Source organism: Vicia villosa, linkage group LG4 (assembly GCF_029867415.1).
Source record: "Vicia villosa cultivar HV-30 ecotype Madison, WI linkage group LG4, Vvil1.0, whole genome shotgun sequence".
NCBI classification, from domain to species: Eukaryota; Viridiplantae; Streptophyta; class Magnoliopsida; order Fabales; family Fabaceae; genus Vicia; species Vicia villosa.
Genome location: NC_081183.1, coordinates 92,220,280 through 92,239,854, shown reverse-complemented (window position 1 = coordinate 92,239,854; position 19,575 = coordinate 92,220,280). Strand labels below are relative to the sequence as shown.

General features: G+C 34.7%; 1 long non-coding RNA gene across 1 annotated transcript; it reads right to left on the bottom strand.

Annotated features, from left to right (window-relative positions):
- Nucleotides 1-15,139: 15,139 nt before the first annotated feature.
- LOC131599338 (uncharacterized) lies at nucleotides 15,140-17,424 on the bottom strand. Its single transcript, XR_009282707.1, has 3 exons — nucleotides 17,006-17,424; nucleotides 16,525-16,620; nucleotides 15,140-16,080 (listed from the first exon to the last, which is right to left on the bottom strand). It is a non-coding gene; the product is annotated as an uncharacterized LOC131599338 (long non-coding RNA).
- Between the last annotated feature and the right edge of the window lie 2,151 nt (nucleotides 17,425-19,575).

Below are 19,575 nucleotides of genomic sequence, written 5' to 3'. Positions count from 1 at the left end.
GGTTATCAGAAGATTTGGGTATTTCCAGATTTGGTGGAAAGTTGTAGGATTTATGATGAGGATAACAATGCTCATCATAAGGTGATTAATAAAAAGAGGAACAAGGATCCGCAGAATCGTGGGAAGCTGTATGACGGAGGGAAGGGTAAGCAAAAGATGAGTTATGGACCAAGGTTTGGTGGGGGAGATGCTCCTGGTAAGATTGTATGTTTTAAATGTGGTAAACCGGGTCACAAGAGTGATGTCTGCAATGGTGACGCGAAGAAATGTTACATGTGTGGAAGGGTAGGACATATATCATCCGACTGTGCGTCCAAGGGAGTAGTGTGTTTTAATTATGGTGAAGAGGGACACATGAGTGGTCAATGTCCGAAGAAGAAGGTTCAAGCCGGTGGGAAGGTGTTTGCGTTGGCTGGAACTCAGATGGATAAGGGTGATCGACTGATCAGAGGTACTTGTTTTATTAATGGCATTTCTTTAATTGCTATTATTGATACGGGTGCTTCGCATTGTTTTACAGCCGCTGATTGTGTTAAAAGATTAGGTCTTGTTCTGTCTGATTTGGGTGGTGAGATGGTTATCGATTTACTAGCAATGGGGTCGGTGACTACTTCTTTAGTTTGTGAGAATTGTCCGGTATCCATCTTCAGTAAGGACTTTACTATTGATTTGATTTTTTTGCCGATGAACGAGTTAGACGTGGTTCTGGGAATGGATTGGTTGATGAATAATCGTGTCCACATCGATTGTTATCATAAGTTGGTGAGATTTCCATTTCTTGAGAAGGATGCGGAATTTGGTGTCTTGTCTACCAAGGAGTTGAATCGACTATTAGCAGATGGGGCGCAGTTGTTTGGTTTGTTTGCATCGTTGACTGTGGAGGGTCGAGCTGCAGTTGGGGATTTTCCAGTAGTGCGAGAATTTCCTGAAGTGTTTCCTGAAGACTTTTCTGATGTGTCGCCGAAGAGAGACGTGGAGTTTTCCATAGATCTAGTTCCTGGTACGAGGCGTGTGTCTATGGCACCATATAGAATGTCGGCATCAGAGTTAGTGGAATTGAAGAAACAATTGGAAGAGTTGCTAGCAAAACATTTTGTGAGGCCTAGTGTTTCACCATGGGGAGCTCCAGTTTTGTTGGTAAAGAAAAAGGATGGAAGCATGAGGTTGTGCATTTATTATCGCTAGTTGAACAAGGTGACAATTAAGAATAAGTATCCGCTTCCTAGAATTGATGACTTGATGGATCAGTTGGTGGGAGCCAGTGTGTTTAGCAAGATTGATTTAAGATCTGGTTACCATCAGATTCGGGTGAAGGAGGAGGATATTCAGAAGACTGCGCTTAGGACTCGGTACGGGCATTATGAGTTTTTGGTGATGTCGTTCGGGGTTTCTAATGCACCTGGTGTGTTTATGGAGTATATGAATCGCATATTCCATGATCAGTTGGATAAGTTTGTTGTGGTCTTCATATATGACATCTTGATTTATTCTAAGTCTCTGGAGGAGCATGAGGAGCATTTGTGTGTTGTGCTACAGCTTTTGAAGGAGAGGCGGTTGTATGCTAAGTTATCCAAGTGCGAGTTCTGGTTATCAGAGGTGAGTTTTCTTGGTCATGTGATTTCAGGTAACGGGATTGTAGTGGATCCATCTAAGGTAGATGCAGTGCTACAAGGAGGTTCCGAGATCGGTTACTGAGATCAAAAGCTTCTTAGGTTTGGCGGGTTATTACCGAAGATTTATAGAAGGCTTTTCGAAGTTAGCACTTCCGTTAACTCAGCTTACTTGCAAGGGTAAGGCGTTTATCTGGGACATAGTTTGGGAAAGGAATTTTGAAGAGTTGAAGAGAAGGTTGACTTCAGCTCCAGTTTTGATTTTACCTGATCCTAATGAACCGTTTGTGGTGTATTGTGATGCAGGAAGGTAAGGTGGTGGCTTACGCTTCGAGGCAGTTAAGGATTCATGAGAAGAATTATCCCACTCATGATTTGGAGTTAGCTGCGGTTGTTTTTGTATTGAAGATTTGGAGGCATTATCTCTACGGTGCAAGGTTCGAGGTCTTTAGTGATCATAAGAGTTTGAAATACTTATTTGATCAGAAAGAATTGAACATGAGGCAACGTAGGTGGTTGGAATTCCTGAAGGACTATGACTTTAGCTTGAATTACCATCTTGGTAAAGCTAATGTGGTTGCCGATGCTTTGAGTCGGAAATCTTTGCATATGTCCGTGATTATGGCGGAGGAGTGGAAACTTTTGGAGCAGTTTCGCGATCTTAGTTTGGTATGTGAATTGACATCGAGTAGTGTGAAGTTGGGTTCGTTGAAAGTGACGAATGATTTTCTGTCGACCGTTAACGAGAGACAGAAGATGGATGTGAAACTGGTTGATTTGTTTAAGGTGGCAAATCAAAGTGATGATGGCGACTTCAGAGTGGATGGTCAGGGTGTTTTGAGATTTCGTGGTCGGATTTGTGTACCTGATGATTCCGAGCTGAAGAAGATGATTTTAGAGGAAGATCACAGGAGCAGTTTGAGTATTCATCCGGGATCCAATAAGATGTATCAAGATTTGAAGAAGATCTTTTGGTGGTTTGGTTTGAAAAGAGATGTGGCTCAGTTTGTGTATTCGTGTTTGGTATGTCTGAAGTCAAAAGTGGAACATCAGCGTCCTGCAGGGTTGTTGCAACCGTTGGATATTCTAGAATGGAAATGGGATAGTATTTCTATGGACATTGTGACGAGTTTACCGAATATTGTGAGAGGTTTTGATGCGGTTTAGGTGATTGTTGATAGGTTGACAAAGTCTTCTCACTTTATTCCTATTAACATCACTTTTCTAGTTGCGAAGTTAGCTGAGATTTATATCAAGGTGATTGTGAAACTACATGGTATACCGTTGAGTATTGTGTCGGATAGAGATCCGAGGTTCACATCAGATTTTTGGAAAGGTTTACAAGAGGCTCTAGGTTCTAAGTTGAGGTTCAGTTTAGCTTATCATCCTCAGACAGACGGTCACACCGAAATGACTATTCAATCATTAGAATACTTGTTGAGGGTGTGTGTTCTTGAGAAGGGAGGTTCGTGGGATACTTATCTTTCGTTGATAGAATTCACTTACAACAACAGTTTTCATTCTAGTGTCGGAATGGCACCTTTTGAAACGTTGTATGGTCGTAAGTGTAGAACTCCGTTATGTTGGTTTGATTCGGGTGAAAGTGTGGTACTCGGACCTGAGATGGTAAGGGAGACTACGGAGAAGGTGAAATTTATTCGTGAGAAGATGAGAAGTTCACAGAGTAGGCAAAAGAGTTATCATGACAAGCGAAGGAAAGATTTGGAATTCCAAGCTGGTGATCATGTATTCTTAAGAGTTACGCCTATGACGGGTGTTGGACGAGCTTTGAAATCGATGAAGCTTACTTCGCGTTTTATTGGTCCTTATCAGATATCAGAGCGAGTGGGCAAAGTTGCATATCGGGTGGCGTTACCGCCAAGTCTTGCTAATTTGCACGATGTATTCCATGTGTCTCAGTTGAGGAGATACATTGCGGATCTATCCCATGTGATTCAGATGGACGATGTGCAAGTGCGTGAGAACCTGGCGGTTGAGACGATGCCGGTGCGTATTGAGGATCGTGAGACTAAGACTCTGAAAGGCAAAGAGATCGCCTTGGTGAAGGTCGTGTGGTCAAGTGCGACGGGTGAGAGTTTGACCTGGGAGTTGGAGAATAAGATGCGAGACTCCTACCCTGAGTTGTTTGTAGCAGGTAATTTTTTATTTTCGAGGACGAAAATCTTTTAAGTGGGGGAGGGTTGTAACACCCGTAGATGGGTTTTTCTGATTAATTGTGATGTTTGCTGTATTTTCCTAAATTTTACCGTTTTTTAGTCGTGTCAGTCGGTAATAGTTCGGTATTGTCATACCCCAAAATTTGCCCATCTCATTTCACCTTTCAAACTCATACCAAAGTTCAAGACTCAAGGACATACTCTCCTAAACAATGACCTCCTGAACTACGGTTTTGATTTCTCTGAAGAAAATGAATCAATAAATATCTCCAATGGATTTCAGATGAATTATGATGTTTCAAACTATCTCCATGACAAAATTCAGGCTTCAATTCCAAGGATTGCCCTGTCAATTGCTCAGAAAGTCAACCGTCGACCAATTGGACCTAAAAGTCAACTATGGTCAAATTACAGTCAAAACTCCTGATTTTTGGTCAACATCAATATTTTGAAGTCACATTCATCATTTGATCAAGGGTTGATCATGATTCATCAAGGAAAGATCAGAAATCCACAAATGTCCAAGTTACTAAAATTAGGCTTTATAGGAGAAAGTCAACCCAACTTTGACAGATTATATCTCTTTCATAATTTATCAGAAATTCCCCAAACAAAGCCTATTATTAAGGAAATTTCATTCTCTACAACTTTGATGTTGGGCTCAAGGTCAAAAAATGCTTCCGCATAAGAGATATGAGCCAATACATTAGAGGTCCTTCGAGAAGCTCGCAAAAAAGCTGTTTTTTGTCAGAAGCCATATCTTCAAGATAAAGTCCTCAAACGGAAAAAGGGTTCCAAAGTGGCTTATAAAGGACATCTTGAGATTTCCAAAAAGTCCTAGAACATCTTCATACAATAAAAATTGAAGGAAATATGCCTTGTCAAAGTTGGACAAATTTGGGTGAAAAACATGAAGAAAATATTTGTCAAAATCAATTATTTCTCCAAATGGGCCCAAATTCTCTTGATCTAAATTTGTTCCTAAGCCCATCCACAACCTCTAAATCCACTATTTTATTTTTATGATATTTGTTTATATTTATTTGAGTTTTTATTCATTTAAATAATAAATAAATTATTAACATTTGGAATAGATGGATTAAATCACAAGTTATACTCTAACTCTTTCTAGAAGCCAAAATAAAACTGATCTTGGATGGTAAAAAACGTATAATGATGATTGGAAGGTGATTTGGTTTGATTGAAAACAAAAATGGAAAGTTTCAATTTATTTTCCAAATCAATTCTCAATCTCAAAAGATATAGAGATTTGATGAAGTTTGTGAACCCTAATGGAGTCCTTATAAATACAAAGAGCTGATCAGAAGCAGGGGGGATTGGCCACAAAAAATCCTGTTAAAACTTGGAAAAATCGTGAACAAAAGATAGGGGTACAGACAAGGTTTTTGGTGGATCCAGGCCAAACAAAGCACTCCAATGCGTTCCTTGATCTTCTCTTATGATTCAATACCTTCACAAGCCTTTCACACACGTACAGAATCGTGAAACACATCATAACTTAGACACCTCGGTTTCAATTTTGATTTCATACGTTCATACACTCTTAATTAAATTTGATTATATAATCTTACTTGTATTGATGTTTCGATGGTGTCTGAATACTTTGATTGAAGTTTCAACGCAGGAATGGGATTTCGCCATGGCTAGGGTTTTGAATCTCAAAATAGGTTTTTCTGATTTAGCCAAAATTGGACGAGATTGAGGTCACGGTTGCATTCAGGGGGTCAAGACTTATCAATCCATGGGTTCATAACTAATTTTTATCGCGTATTTTGTTACTTTGAAATATGCAGGTTGTATTCAAAATGAAAGAGAAGGTGAACAGTGCAGGGCGCGAATTTCGTTTAAAATTTTTGGGCGATCGCGTTTCATATATTTTGTTTAGCTAGCAATGGTTGTATTGACAGCGTGGTGAAAATGCTTCAGTGGTGAAAGGAAGCGTCTAAGGAGCGGAGGGGAAAGGTCGTCTGTTCGAGCCAGCCTTCAGGCAATGTTTTTGATGATTTATTTTGTTAGGAGCGCTTTGCAGATACCATGCAACAAATTCGCGTGTGCCCACCATACACTCTCGCATTCCAACCATCAGATGACCAACAGTGCACAATCCCACACCCATGAAGCTGCCAGACTATCATGGAACCTCAAAGGCCAACCTCATAGGATCCAGCGCCCAGGTTTTCTCTAATTTTTTATTTATTTATTTATATAATTGGTTATTTATTTATTTTACTTTTTTTATTTGTATTTTTATTTTTCTTTAAAAACCAATCACATATCTTTTTCAAAATCAAAACTTTTTTTAATATAAACAATAATTTAGTTTTTCGTTAATTAATATAATTAGGATTAGGGTTTTTTATTAGGATAATTATCTTAGTAATTAATTATTTAATCACAAAAATACCAAAAATTTAGTTTTATTTCTTAAAATTTGACTAATTATTTTAGCTAATTTGATTAATTAATCTAGTTTAGATAATTTAGGTTAATTTTAATATTTAGAAATTAGGGTTTTGTTTAATCAATTAACTCTTTTCGTAATTTTAATTTAGTTTAGCTCGTTTAGTGCAATTAGGCTTAGTAATTACCCTACCGTAGAGAACCCTAGAAACCTTTAGGTAGGTATTGCTCATTGGTTTTTTCCCCATTAGGTTTTTTAACCATAAGGTTTTTTAATCCTGTTTTTCTAAACAAACTTATTCGCGAACTTCTCTTCTCATCTCTCACTCCAGTGTATGTCGCATGTCTTTAATTATTTATTTTGTTTGACTTTTATTTTTCTACCTTCATTTTAATTTTCCTTTTTAATTACGCCATTTATCTATTTATTTATTTAATTTCTGTTATTTAAATATTAGAAGGTGTATAGGTTGCCTATTCAATTTTGATGTAATAGTAATTAGGACCTTTTATTTTTCGCCTTTATTTTTCTGCCCACAGGTGTTTATTGTAATAGCGTAGGAACTTTTATTTCTGCCTTTAATTTCCGTATTTTATTAACTGCGTGGTTAGTAATCTTAGGGAGTGCAAGCCTTGAATTGAATTAGCATAACTAATTATAAGATAAAATATCTAAATTAATCACTTGATTGTCCACACACACACCTTTAGGGTAACCTCTCTTGTTGCCTTTATTACTGTTGCCTTTATTACTGTTGCCTTGTTGCCTTACGTATTATTTGTTGCCTATAAATAGTCAAGTCCCTCGATTCCGAGGATACCTAAAGCAAATGTTGCCCTCAGTTCATTCATCATAAATTTTGTCCCTCGATGTTGCCTTAATAAATGATGAATTGCCCCCATTGCTAAGATATCCTCGCATGATGCCTAAAAAGAAAAATGACTATTATATCCTTCCCTTAGACTACCTGCCCTCTTTATGGCAAGGGAAAGTCTTGTGGCGAACGATAACTTCGATGACCCTTCAACATCCAATTGAAAGACTTCCTGCCCTCTCATGGTATGGATATACCCTTTCGCCCGAAAGACTTAAAGAACAAAAAAGACAATCTTAGGGTAGGTGTTCTTAAATGCTTGCTCACATTCAATTCAAAATTCAAAATGCTATTCACACCTCCTTTCCAAATAAATTCAAAATGGCTACGCTTATTTACAAGCTAAAGTCCTTATTCGAAATCTTTTCAAACAAATCAAACAAACAAAGCGAGCTAAGCAATTAAGAGCCCATGGATAACCAAGGATGCAAAGGGTGCTTTAAACCTTCTCTTTGTATAACCTACCCCCCAAACTCAAAATCTTTTTAAAAGGTATTTTTCTGTTCTTTTAGCCTTTCTATTAAATTGGATAAAATAAAAGTCGGTGGCGACCCTTGCTTACCGCGACATTTTCTTAAAAGTCAGTTCTCCCACAGTATTACAGGTATAGTATATTATTATTTAATTGGTGATTTTTACGTTTTCGGTAGTAGAAGTATATATGACGTGTTATTTTGCGTTTTGGGGTTTTCGGAGGAATTAAGTTTAGACCGTAAAGTAGATATTTTAGTTAGATATTCTTATGAGTGAATAGAAAGTAGGGGGGAGATATAAGTGAGGTAGAGATAAGAAGAAAAAGAACAAAAACCAGTAATAGGAAAAAGGAAAGAAAAGAGAGAAAAAGAAGAGAAAAACAAGAGAAGAAGAAGAGACAAGTGTGGAAATCAAAGCAAAACCTAGCAAACCAAGAATCTAACTAAGTAAGGGGGTGAAAATAATTTATCTTGAATGTATGATCCTTATAGTTTTGTCCTTGTTCTTGTTCATTTTCTATGCTTGGGCCAACAATGGTAGAATGAGACTTTTGTGAGTTTTGAAGTTATGAACATGATTTTGTGGTGTGTATGTGTAGTATGATGATAGATATATTGATCATGTTTGTTTTCCACTTCTCCATGTTTTCTTGCTTATGAAGGAATTATTAGGTTATTGACATTTAGTGAATAAACCATGAATCATTGGTTGTTAGCATGAATATATGGCATGTATGGATTGTGTAGGAGGTGTAGGGAAGCTTATATGAGGTTTTAAGATGGTTCGTTTGGGTTTAGCAGGTCTGTTGCAGAACTGATTTTTCTGCATAACTGCAGGTCCGCTAAGCGGCCCTAGGTTCGCTAAGCGAAGCAAGATATTTCTGGAAATTTTGCAGAAATCGCTAAGCGACCCGCTAAGCGGAGCTTCTTGCATCTTTTGCATTTTGCCACTGGAATGTTCGCTGAGCGAACCGCTAGGCGGCTAGTGCAATATTTTGTTTTTCTAAACTTTGTTTTGCTGTATCTTTTGAATAGTAGGTCGTTTCTACGCGCCGTTTGAAGCGTTATGAAGCTTATTGAGTATGCTTTATGATAAAGGGGGTGTGTTGGTGGTTGAATGATTTTTCATAAATGTATTTTGTGAAATGATATTTGCTAATCAAGTATGTTTTGACGGTATATGTGTGTTGTGTGATTATGAACACCTGAGTGGCCATTTTGGTGATGTATCCGTGTGGATTAATATAACCGGTGTGATGTGGATATGTGACCGAGTTATATTATTATTGTTGTTGATATGTAATCGAGTCGTTTGTGTGTGTAGCATAACATTTCATTACGTTAATAGCGGAATGCTATTAGCAGGTGGCCTGCGTGGCATTGCTTACCAGTGGGAGCTTAATGCTCGGTAACGGCACATTAGCCTGAGTGGCAAGAGGTCATCAGTGGGGGCTAAATGCTCGATGACGGTTTGTCGTAGCTTACTGCTCAACAACGGTGTACTTTCCCGAGTGGAATGAAGTTCCAGCATAATGCTCGGCAAGGTGTATTTGTCATAATGACAAGAGAAGTTTACTCCGGATTGGTACCACATGCATATGCATAGTCGAGTCTCATTCATCATCATTTGTCTTTACCATTATGTTCTCACTCATTTATCGCATTGTTCATACATTGATTGTGGTTGACTTAGTGGATTACCTTGTTGTATGATTCTTGATGATACTTGTTGGCATTACTATATTTATCATGCTTTTTCGTTATAAATTATATTTTCACCCTTCTGCTTTAATGTTACCTACTCGTGGGTAATGTGCAGGTGATCTGCAAGTGTAGGTGCTCTTTTAGTAGTCGTCCGTTTTGGTGTCGTCCGCTCGTGATACGTAACACCTAGGGGGATTGAGCACTTATTTTGTATATGATGCTTATAGGATCTTTTTGATGTATAATTGATCCTTTGGATGTATTCATATTATGTATTTTGGATACCTTCTCATACCTTGTATTTTGGAGGAATAATGCGGATATTCTGTTTACCGATATATATATATATATATAGGGATAGGATCAAATGACACCAAGGTGTCAAAGTTTAATTTGACACCAAATCTCAACCGTTAAAAGAATTGATCTAACGGTGATACTAAATAGCCTATTTTTAGGAGAAAAATGTGCTATTTATTTTATTATTATTATTTCATTTCATTTAGTATCACCGTTAGATCAATTCTTTTAACGGTTAAGATTTTGGTGTCAAATTAAACTTTGACACCTTGGTGTTATTTGATCCTATCCCATATATATATATATATATATATATATATATATATATATATATATATATATATATATATATATATATATATATATATATATATATATATATATATATATATATATATATATATATATATATAAATAAGTGATACTGTTAAGTGTTTATGAGAATCTTTCCTTTTAATTATTTGTGTCACGCATCTTTTGCGAGTATGTCTTCTTTTGTGATGTGTTTCCTTAAGTGTAATACCCTAATTGTTTATATGAATTTAATTTTTATACTCTGATATTTGTACCTAAATGCTTGGGTAGAAATGGGGTGTTACAAATACTCTTTCTTTCAATACATAATATGGTATCAGTGAAAACATCTATACTTCATTCATCTTCTTCTTCGTTTGACTCATTCACCATGCTCACTGTGCTTGTTCTTGATTTTCTTCTTACACAGTGATCTTTATCTGTTTCTTGTGCTTTCGTTCTTCTTCCTCATCGATTCAGTGGATTTTCTTGCTTGTTAATCATGCCTCCGCGCGTTACTCCACCTGACATTGATTCACCTTACTACATTCACCCTAGTGAAGGACCTGATTCGGTTTGCATCTCCCCAAAGCTCAACGAATCTAACTACCTTGCATGAAGCAAATTTATGCAATGAGCTTTAGGAGTGAAGAACAAATTTTCATTCATCAATGGCGATCTTGAGATTTCTTCACATCAAGATCTCAATCGTAATCAATGGGAAAGGTGCAATCATTTGATTCATCATTCAATAGGGTGTTATAGTTTGGATTGAATTGATGCAATTTGCATGATCTATTGGTTAATAATGAGTTAAAATGATGTTTGGTGGTGTATGATTGAATGTATGATGATTGTATGCCTGTATATACTGTTTAGAATCGATTTTGGACTGAAAATAGGTGAGATCGCAGGGTCTGCCGCAGACCTGAGAATTTGTGAAATCGCAGGTCCGCTAAGCAGAGAGGGGTCCGCTAAGTGGAGGACCCGACCTGGTTAGCTTCTGTCTAACGTCACTAGTGGTCCGGTGAGCGGAGGTCTGAAGGAAGTTCGCTTCTGCCTAGCGTCGCTAGTGGTCCGCTAAGCGAACCTTGTTGTGCGGGAGTTTTTCTAAACTTTAAAATAACGTATCTTTTGTCCCGTGTACTCTTTTTATGTGTCGTTTTGGGCGTTGTGGAAGTAATTAAATGTTTTATATGATGAACGATGAATATGGGCAGTGGCCGACTTTATTTGTTTTTAAAACTCGATTTAATTATTTGATGAGAATTGAACATTGTGTGCATATGAAATGTGTGTGACAATGTAATTGATGTGGTGATGAATTGGCTGTGATTATTATAATGGTTGTGATGACTACATGACTATTTGAATGGTATTGGAAACATGTACATACTTATTTGGTGATGTGGTGTTGAGATGAGTTATTCATCGTGATCGGTTACGTTTTTAAGTAAGTTATGTGTGTTCATTCATTCATATGCATTCGATGATGGATCTCGGTGATGTTTGGATCGATGGTGGACATAATTTCCATTGTGCGGAATTTGTGTCGGTGGGCCGTATCTCGATGAGGCGTAGATCGATCGGGTGGATTAATTCCACGGTTTATTGGTACCATATGCATAGTGTCAGTTATGGATTAATTTTAGTGTTGTCTTCAGAAGCTACAACTCATCTTCTCTTGGATGCATGTTGGTATTTCAAGTGCGCGAAAGGACTTAAATGGTTGGACATTTGTTGTTTTGTTATTTTATAGTAGTCCACCGTGTGTAAACTTTTTTATAATTTTGTACACTTGTGTATCCTAGATTATTACTTTTGTAAATCAACTGTTTATTTGAAGAATATAGATATGCATCTTAGCTATTTGGTGCAATGAAATTACATCATTCACTAGTTAGAAAAATATGAAAATAGTGATCTAAATATGGTTTGTGTGATGTGGGAGAAATGTGAAAAATAGCGACCTAACTTTGGTCTGTGTGGTATTTGAAACTCATATGAAAAATTAGGTACAAAAAAAAATTATAGCAAAAATAGGAAAAACACCTTGAATTCGCTTAAAAGCAGAAAACATATTACATCAGACAACCGGAAAAACCGATGTAAAAACATATCTATTACATCGGGTAAATGGAAAAACCGATGTAAACATTGTCTATTATACATAGGGTAAATGAAAAACTGATGTACTCCTATTTGATGACATACACACCATTGGATCATATTTTTAGCTCCAAATTCATTTACCAAACCTAATTTCATTTACCAAGCCTAACTCTAAACCTCCATTAGTCCCAAGCCTAAATCCTATAAATAGAGACCTATATCTCTTCATTTCACAAGCTTGAAAAGCCAAATAAACTCTTGCATTTTATCTTCTCATCCCCTCCCTAACCCACTCAAAGCTCTTTTCTTCCATAAAAGTTAGGGAGTTACATCTTGAACCTCACTAACTTTGAGCTAAGTCATCATCAAAACACTATTTTCTTCATTAATTATGAGTAGATCAAAGCTTATGGTTGTGTGTTCTTGAAGAAGACTCAAAGTTTGTGAAAGAATTGGTAAGTCTCTAGATCCTTCCCATAATCCAAGATGTGATCCATTGTTGTTTGAGTACAAATAGTGTGGATGTCGCATTGAGTACAAATAGTGTAGATGTTATTGTTTGGCCTTTTGATGACTCCAAATGTTATACGGTTCGCTCGGGTTACAAGCTACTAATGCAAGAACAAGTGGGTGGGGGGCTGGAATCGGGCATTAACCAGAGGCTGCATCGTATCTGGACATCACAAGTACCGTCGAAGTTAGATTTTTTGGCTGGAGACTAATTCTTGACAGACTACCGACGAGGAATCAGCTGGTTCGCCGTGGAATTATTGTGCATAATCATGACACTCTTTATGTCTTTTGTGAACAACATAGTGAAGATACTAGTCACATATTTATATTCTGTCCTAAGATCCAAAAACTTTGGGCAAGTATTAATAAATGGCTAAATTTAGACACGCATTTTGCAGCTGATTGTTGTATCCAAATTCAGTAAGGGGTTACCGCTTTGTCGGGGAAGATTCAACGTAAAAGGGCTGCAGCTATTTGGCTGAGTATATGGTGGTGCATTTGGAAGGTCAGAAATAATATGATATTCAATAATGTGGTTTTTGATAGCGATGAATTATATTACTCGATTCTTTGGTATTCTTGATGGTGGCTTGCTATAGTAGCCAAAGATAGAATTAGAAGTAATTTTTATGAGTGGATGTATGTGATTTTCGCTTGGTTTGTTGTTATTAGTTGGTTTTCAGGTTTTCCTGTCATCTCTTGTAAGGGTTGCGTACCCCCAGTACTCTCTTTTTATACAATAGTTATTTATGAAAAAAAACTCACAAAGCTATCTCTAAACTTTATTTGTTGATAGATGAAAAACCTAGTTCAAGATTTGAAAACTATTTCTCAATAAGAACTCAAATCACATATAAATATAAACACAAGGTTTTTCACCATATATTAATCATCACTTGTTCACATACAAAGTATCAAAGGAAATACATAATACAAGAAAGATTATCTACATCTAATCTTGACACCAAGAAGGATTTAGCCACTCATTTCCATGGTGACTTGAGCAACAAGTAAACAATCAAGCTTTATGAACATCAAACTTGAAGTCTTAAAGATTGATGGTTGAGAGCTATGATTTAGGTTAGAAATGAAGAAAATAGGGTTTTTGCACACAAATAGTGTTTTTAGGTCAAGAGAGATAAGCAAAAGATAGAATGAATCACAAAATATCTAATAAAGTACTAAAATAGCAAGGCCTATCTGCCCAGATTCGCCGGGCGGCTCCTTTACTCGTCGGGAGAAGCCCACTCAAATGGCACATGACATAATTAGCGCAAGAGAGAAGTTAAAAATATCTTCACTCCCCCGGCGAGCCAAATGCTCCGTCGGACGCTCCAAGACAGAATGGTGGACAAAATCAAATACTGACAACTTCAGCGTCGTCCAAATCTTCGATTCTTCGGCTTTTTTTCTGACTTTTCTGCACTTTTACGATCACCAAACACTGAAGCACTAGCAAACATATTAAAAATACCAAATATTCACATTTTCCAAAATCACTTATTTACATAAGCTATTTTACTCAAAAACAAAGGAACGGACTTAAAAATGTCACATTTTTACATGATAATCAAACTACTCTTAACACTTAACAATAGTATATGAAGAAAGGAAAAGAGAGGCTTATTGCAAGTGAAAGTATGATATTCAATGGTTTAAGTTTGCAACTTTATTTGAGTATAATAGGAGACGCACTTTTACTGATTAGTCTCTTGTAATCTGTATCACAAATAAGCTAAACATGTTTGTATATGACAATCTTATAATTTAACCTATTCCTCCCAACTTGCCATGAAACATGTCGTCAAAGATGTCTACTCCAATTCCAACCTTCTAAATTCGACTCGACTTGTTCTCCAAATTCAAAATTCTATTTGTATTTGTTTTCATGGCATTATTCAAATTATTATGTTCTATTTTATTGTATTTTTGTTCAAATATTTGATATGTACCAAATGGCTGCAATTGGTGAAATCATTGATTTTTTTAATGGAATGAAGTCATTTTTTGGTTATGGAGATGATACTTATGAGAAGTGTTGTGCATACCTTATATAATGTGCTTGAAAGGATGTGTTGTAGAGCCTCCAACAAAGCAGGATTCAAATTAGGACCTGAAGTTGATATGGGTGAAATCATTAGTTTGCTTATGAATGCAGCATTGATGCAATCTCGAGTTATTGTTAAACCCAACTCTTCCTCCAAGTTTTACTTACTACAGTGTCAGTCTAATTGATATACACACATTATTGTATGAAATGATATTTATTGCTCCGTTGAAAACTCATCATAATATTTAGAGCTAAATAAAAGGGTTTGTGGAAAGAAAATAAAAAGGGTGTGCACACCATTTGCATGTAAGAGAACATGTTTTTCAGAAAATAAGATGGACCCATCACAATGATAATCACAAACACTATTTATTTACAAGAGAGAATTTATTTTTAGGTTTATTGAACAATAAATATATCTCAACTATATAATAGACCAAATAAATTAATTATTTAATAAATTTAACAAACCAATTAGTCCAGATATATTGATTGTTTAATAAATTCAAAAAATAAATTTTCTCTTATAAATCAGATCAGAAGTAATATTCTTTCACTTAACTTAGGGCTTACTGTTGCACCCTAAAATTTTCCCTCATAATTCTATTTATATATGGCTTAAGCTTCGCATTTCATCTGCATACCTCTATTAGATCATCTAACACATCATGCATCATTAATCAATAACTTGGCATTGAGATCAAGGATCTTAGTAATAAAGGTTTCTCTTTGGTTTTGAGGCTCTCCTCTTCATTCAAGATTATCAAGCTACAATAAGTATCTTCATCAAGATCTCCAAGAAAAAAGACATCAAGTGTGTATCTCGAGGAAAAATAAGGTTCTTGGCTCATTGCGTAAGTGTGTTTGGAGTTCATTAATTGGAGGATGGACTTAAGATTTTCATTATTTCTATACTTCAATTCTAATGCATCTTCAAAGATTCTTCAAAGTGTTGCTAGAGAATTGATAATATATAAGCACTATTCTTTCAATCGTTTGTTGCTTGTCAAACAAGTTAACATGATTTGAAGAATTAAGATCCTATTGAGTTAGAATTGAATTTGAAGTATGCATTCAAGTAACTTTATCAAGTCTAAATGATTCAAGGTTTGTTCAAGCAATTTCGTGAATCTAATGATTCAAGGACATGAGTTTGGCCGTGATATTAAGACTCGACTCTTGTTAAATTCAGAAGAAAGATTCAATTTATATAGAGTTTCTTACAATTCAAGGTACAAGACACAAAGGCAACATCATTCAAGTTCAACATTATTCACGTTCTTTCAAGTTCCAAACTTATTTCAAATGACAACATAAGTCTCATACAAACAGTCCATATACAAAACCATCGGCCATATTTAATTCAAACAAAAACCAGTGCACATGTTTATAGTCCATACATTCATCAAGTCTATCCATTCCTTACAAAATTCATTATAAAAGAACCAAATTTCTAGACCTGATCCTATGACCTATATTTTATTATCTTCAAGTCTTTTCATCTTCATGACTTTGTCCCTATCGCACCATTCCTACACTTCAGACCTGTACCTACATAAAAGAAAAACCAGATTTAGTCATTCATAACCGTCCCATTCGGATCAATTCCTGCGCTCAAATACATCCATTGCAGCCTTGCATTCGAAACAGCCTTGCATAGTTGAATAATGACCGAATATATTAGAAGACAATTCATGGAAAGAGATGTGAACAAGTCATTTAATTCATCACAGTCCAACACAATTTAAATTCAGAGTTCAAAGCATCAAAGGTCATATTTATCAACAGCCAGTCACAGTCAAACAAAAGCCAGCAGAAAACATATACATACTAATAAATATTGAAGAATCTGGAACTTCAAACCACCTGACTTAGTCTCTGTTCCACAGTTAACTCATACCTAACCATTTAAACTTCATTAACCTCAACTAAACCTGCTACTCCGTAATGACCATACTTAGAATTAGCGCTAACAGTTCAAACTACATCACTTACCATATCCAAAGCAACTCTTTACTTCGTAGTACAATCCAAGACCATGTCTTCGCATTCGCCGGTCCAGCCGTGTCCTAACTGAGTAGTTGATAAGCTCTGCACACAATGAACAATAACTGTCATCATTCAAGGCACCATTCAAAAGCCATTTCAAATAGATACACACTCAGCCCATGATATGATAAATTAACCAACCCTCAACCATACTAACTGTTTAAACTACTATTACCCGTCCTAACAGAATCCTAACTAACAGTCTAACATAGTCCCAACTGTTTTTAACCAACTGTTAACTTGTCAATAACCATTCCTAACTGTCTTATAACAAATTTCAACAAACTAACTTGCAACTAACCAACTGTCACACTCAACACTTTACTCTAATTTCAAGCAAACAAATTGCAACAACTTAAAAAGCATAATCACTCAAGCAGAAAAACGAAGCGAGAGAAGAAGAAGAAGGAGAGTAAGAGAAGATTACATGAAGTGAAGCTATTTTCCTCTGGTATTTTCTTTCCACATTCGCATCTTGAAGAATCGCCAGTACCGGTAAGCCTCGAGCCCTTCGTATTTCTCTTTCATTCTTACTGAACCATGCTCCGTGATGCTCAATGATATCGACTTAACCTCTGTGTCCATCTGACCGCTTCATGATTGCGCCGTTGTGCGTTTAGATTTTCATTTTCCCCTTTCGAGTTAACATGCCGGTTAAGCTTCCGTGAGCGAATTTGATATGAGACTGTGGTAGCCCACGGCTAGACGAGCTATCATGTCGTCGTTTTCTAGATTTTGGCCGAGCTCCGCCGCCTCTGGCAAGGCGGAGCGATTTCCGGCGAGAGATAGGTGAAGGGAGAGTGAGGAGAGAGTCTAAGACTGAAGCTTAATCGTCACAACATTTATCCTAATTTCCCCTTTTGTTTTAATTAATTTTCTTTTACTTAATTATTGAATAAAATCTGAAATAAACATGATAGTGGATCAAGCAATAAAACAATTGGGCCACGATATACACCCCAGGTGGCCCGTATTTAGATTTTACTTTCCACCTTTTAGGTAATAGAAATATAGCAATAAAATCAATAGAAAAATTTCCTTCTTAGATTTTTAGATCACTTTAGGATTTAATTTTGGTCTCTTTAATTGGTAATTTTCTTTCATAAAAAGCTCATAAAAATAATAGTCCTTTTAATCAATTTTTGTACTATATTTTGATTTGCTTTAATTCATGCTTTTGTGTCAAATTTTGTATCATTGTATTACTTGACTTTGGCTTATAATTGTGACTTCTAATTTGCATGTTCTCTTAGATTTTAGGACTTGAAAATCTTCACATGTTAACTTTTATATATATATATATATATATATATATATATATATATATATATATATATATATATATATATATATATATATATATATATATATATATATATATATATATATATATATATATATGAGGAGGGATCAAATTACACCCGAAAAGTTACACCACGAGTTACACTCGTTCAATAACTACATTTCGAATTAATATTTTTTAAATTCAACCGTTGGATTGAAACATAATATCATATAGATCATACCTATAAAGAGTGAGCTTAATCTATAATGATTTACTATGTCATTGAATTGTATCAAAATTAACGTTATATGAAAGCTCATTTTGACGTTAATCTTTGGATATCTTGATCGTATAGTAAATCATTATAGATTAAGCTCAAACTTTATAGGTATGATCTATATGATATTATCTTTCAATCCAACGGTTGAATTTAAAAAATATTAATTCAAAATGTAGTTATTGAATGAGTGTAACTCGTGGTGTAACTCTTCGGGTGTAATTTGATCCCTCCTCATATATATATATATATATATATATATATATATATATATATATATATATATATATATATATATATATATATATATATTGATTCACATATTTTTATATATTGAAAGGATTATAGGCACCGATTTATTATCTCTTTTAAAAAAAATCCATTTTATTTTTATTATATTTTGAGAACAAATGCGCGTATCAATCTTCCTTCCTATCTTCATATTTATTTTTTCATATAATTTTTATTTAACTATCCTATTTAATTTTTTATACAAAATAAATCATCTAAAACAAATGAACGTACCACAACGGTACCCGTGCGACCGCACGGGTATTCCACTAGTTAATAACATATATTAGTAAAATTATTATATCAATAATATATAACTCACTTTTTCATATCTTTAAAAATAATGTATTTTAAATTAAAAATAATTTTAAAAAAAAAATTATTGATATAAATAATTAAGAAACAATATTTTTTTCCCGTGTTTGAATTCATAAATTATTTTAAATATACGTACTTTTATTTTTACGAATTGTACAAAAATGTAATTATTATTGAATTAATAATCGTATAGTACAAATTTAATAGAATAATGCATACATTGTACCATAATTTTAAAATTTAATATCAATTATTATATTTTAATATTTATTTATACAATTATTGTTATAAAAAAATTTGTATTAATAACAACTTTTAACTGACATATATATTTTGTCTTTTTAAATCAATGACACAGATTTATTTATTAATTGTTTTAATTATATTTGGATTCAAAATATTTCTATATGTGTAATTAAATCATTGTCACATATTTTTCTTGTACTTTGATCAATAATAATTTTTCTTTTATTTATGCCGTTGACAAATATTTATTCAATTATTATTTTAACTTTATAAATAAATTTCCATAAGTAAGATATAATCAATAAAATATTTTTTTTCCGTAATTACATTAATGAGACGATTTTTTTAAGTATTATACTAAATGCATAAAATTCAATAAATGAGAAGGATTTTAATTCTATTTACTTCAATAAGTGATGATTTTTTATTATATAACATAATTAAATTAAATAAAAATTATGGTTTGTATCCTAAATAGTTTTTTTTACCTAAACAAACTCATATCATTTCATAACATAACTGTTGTCCAATACAAAGAAGAATCGAATAAAGAGACATATGCCTAGACCACGAATTGGTC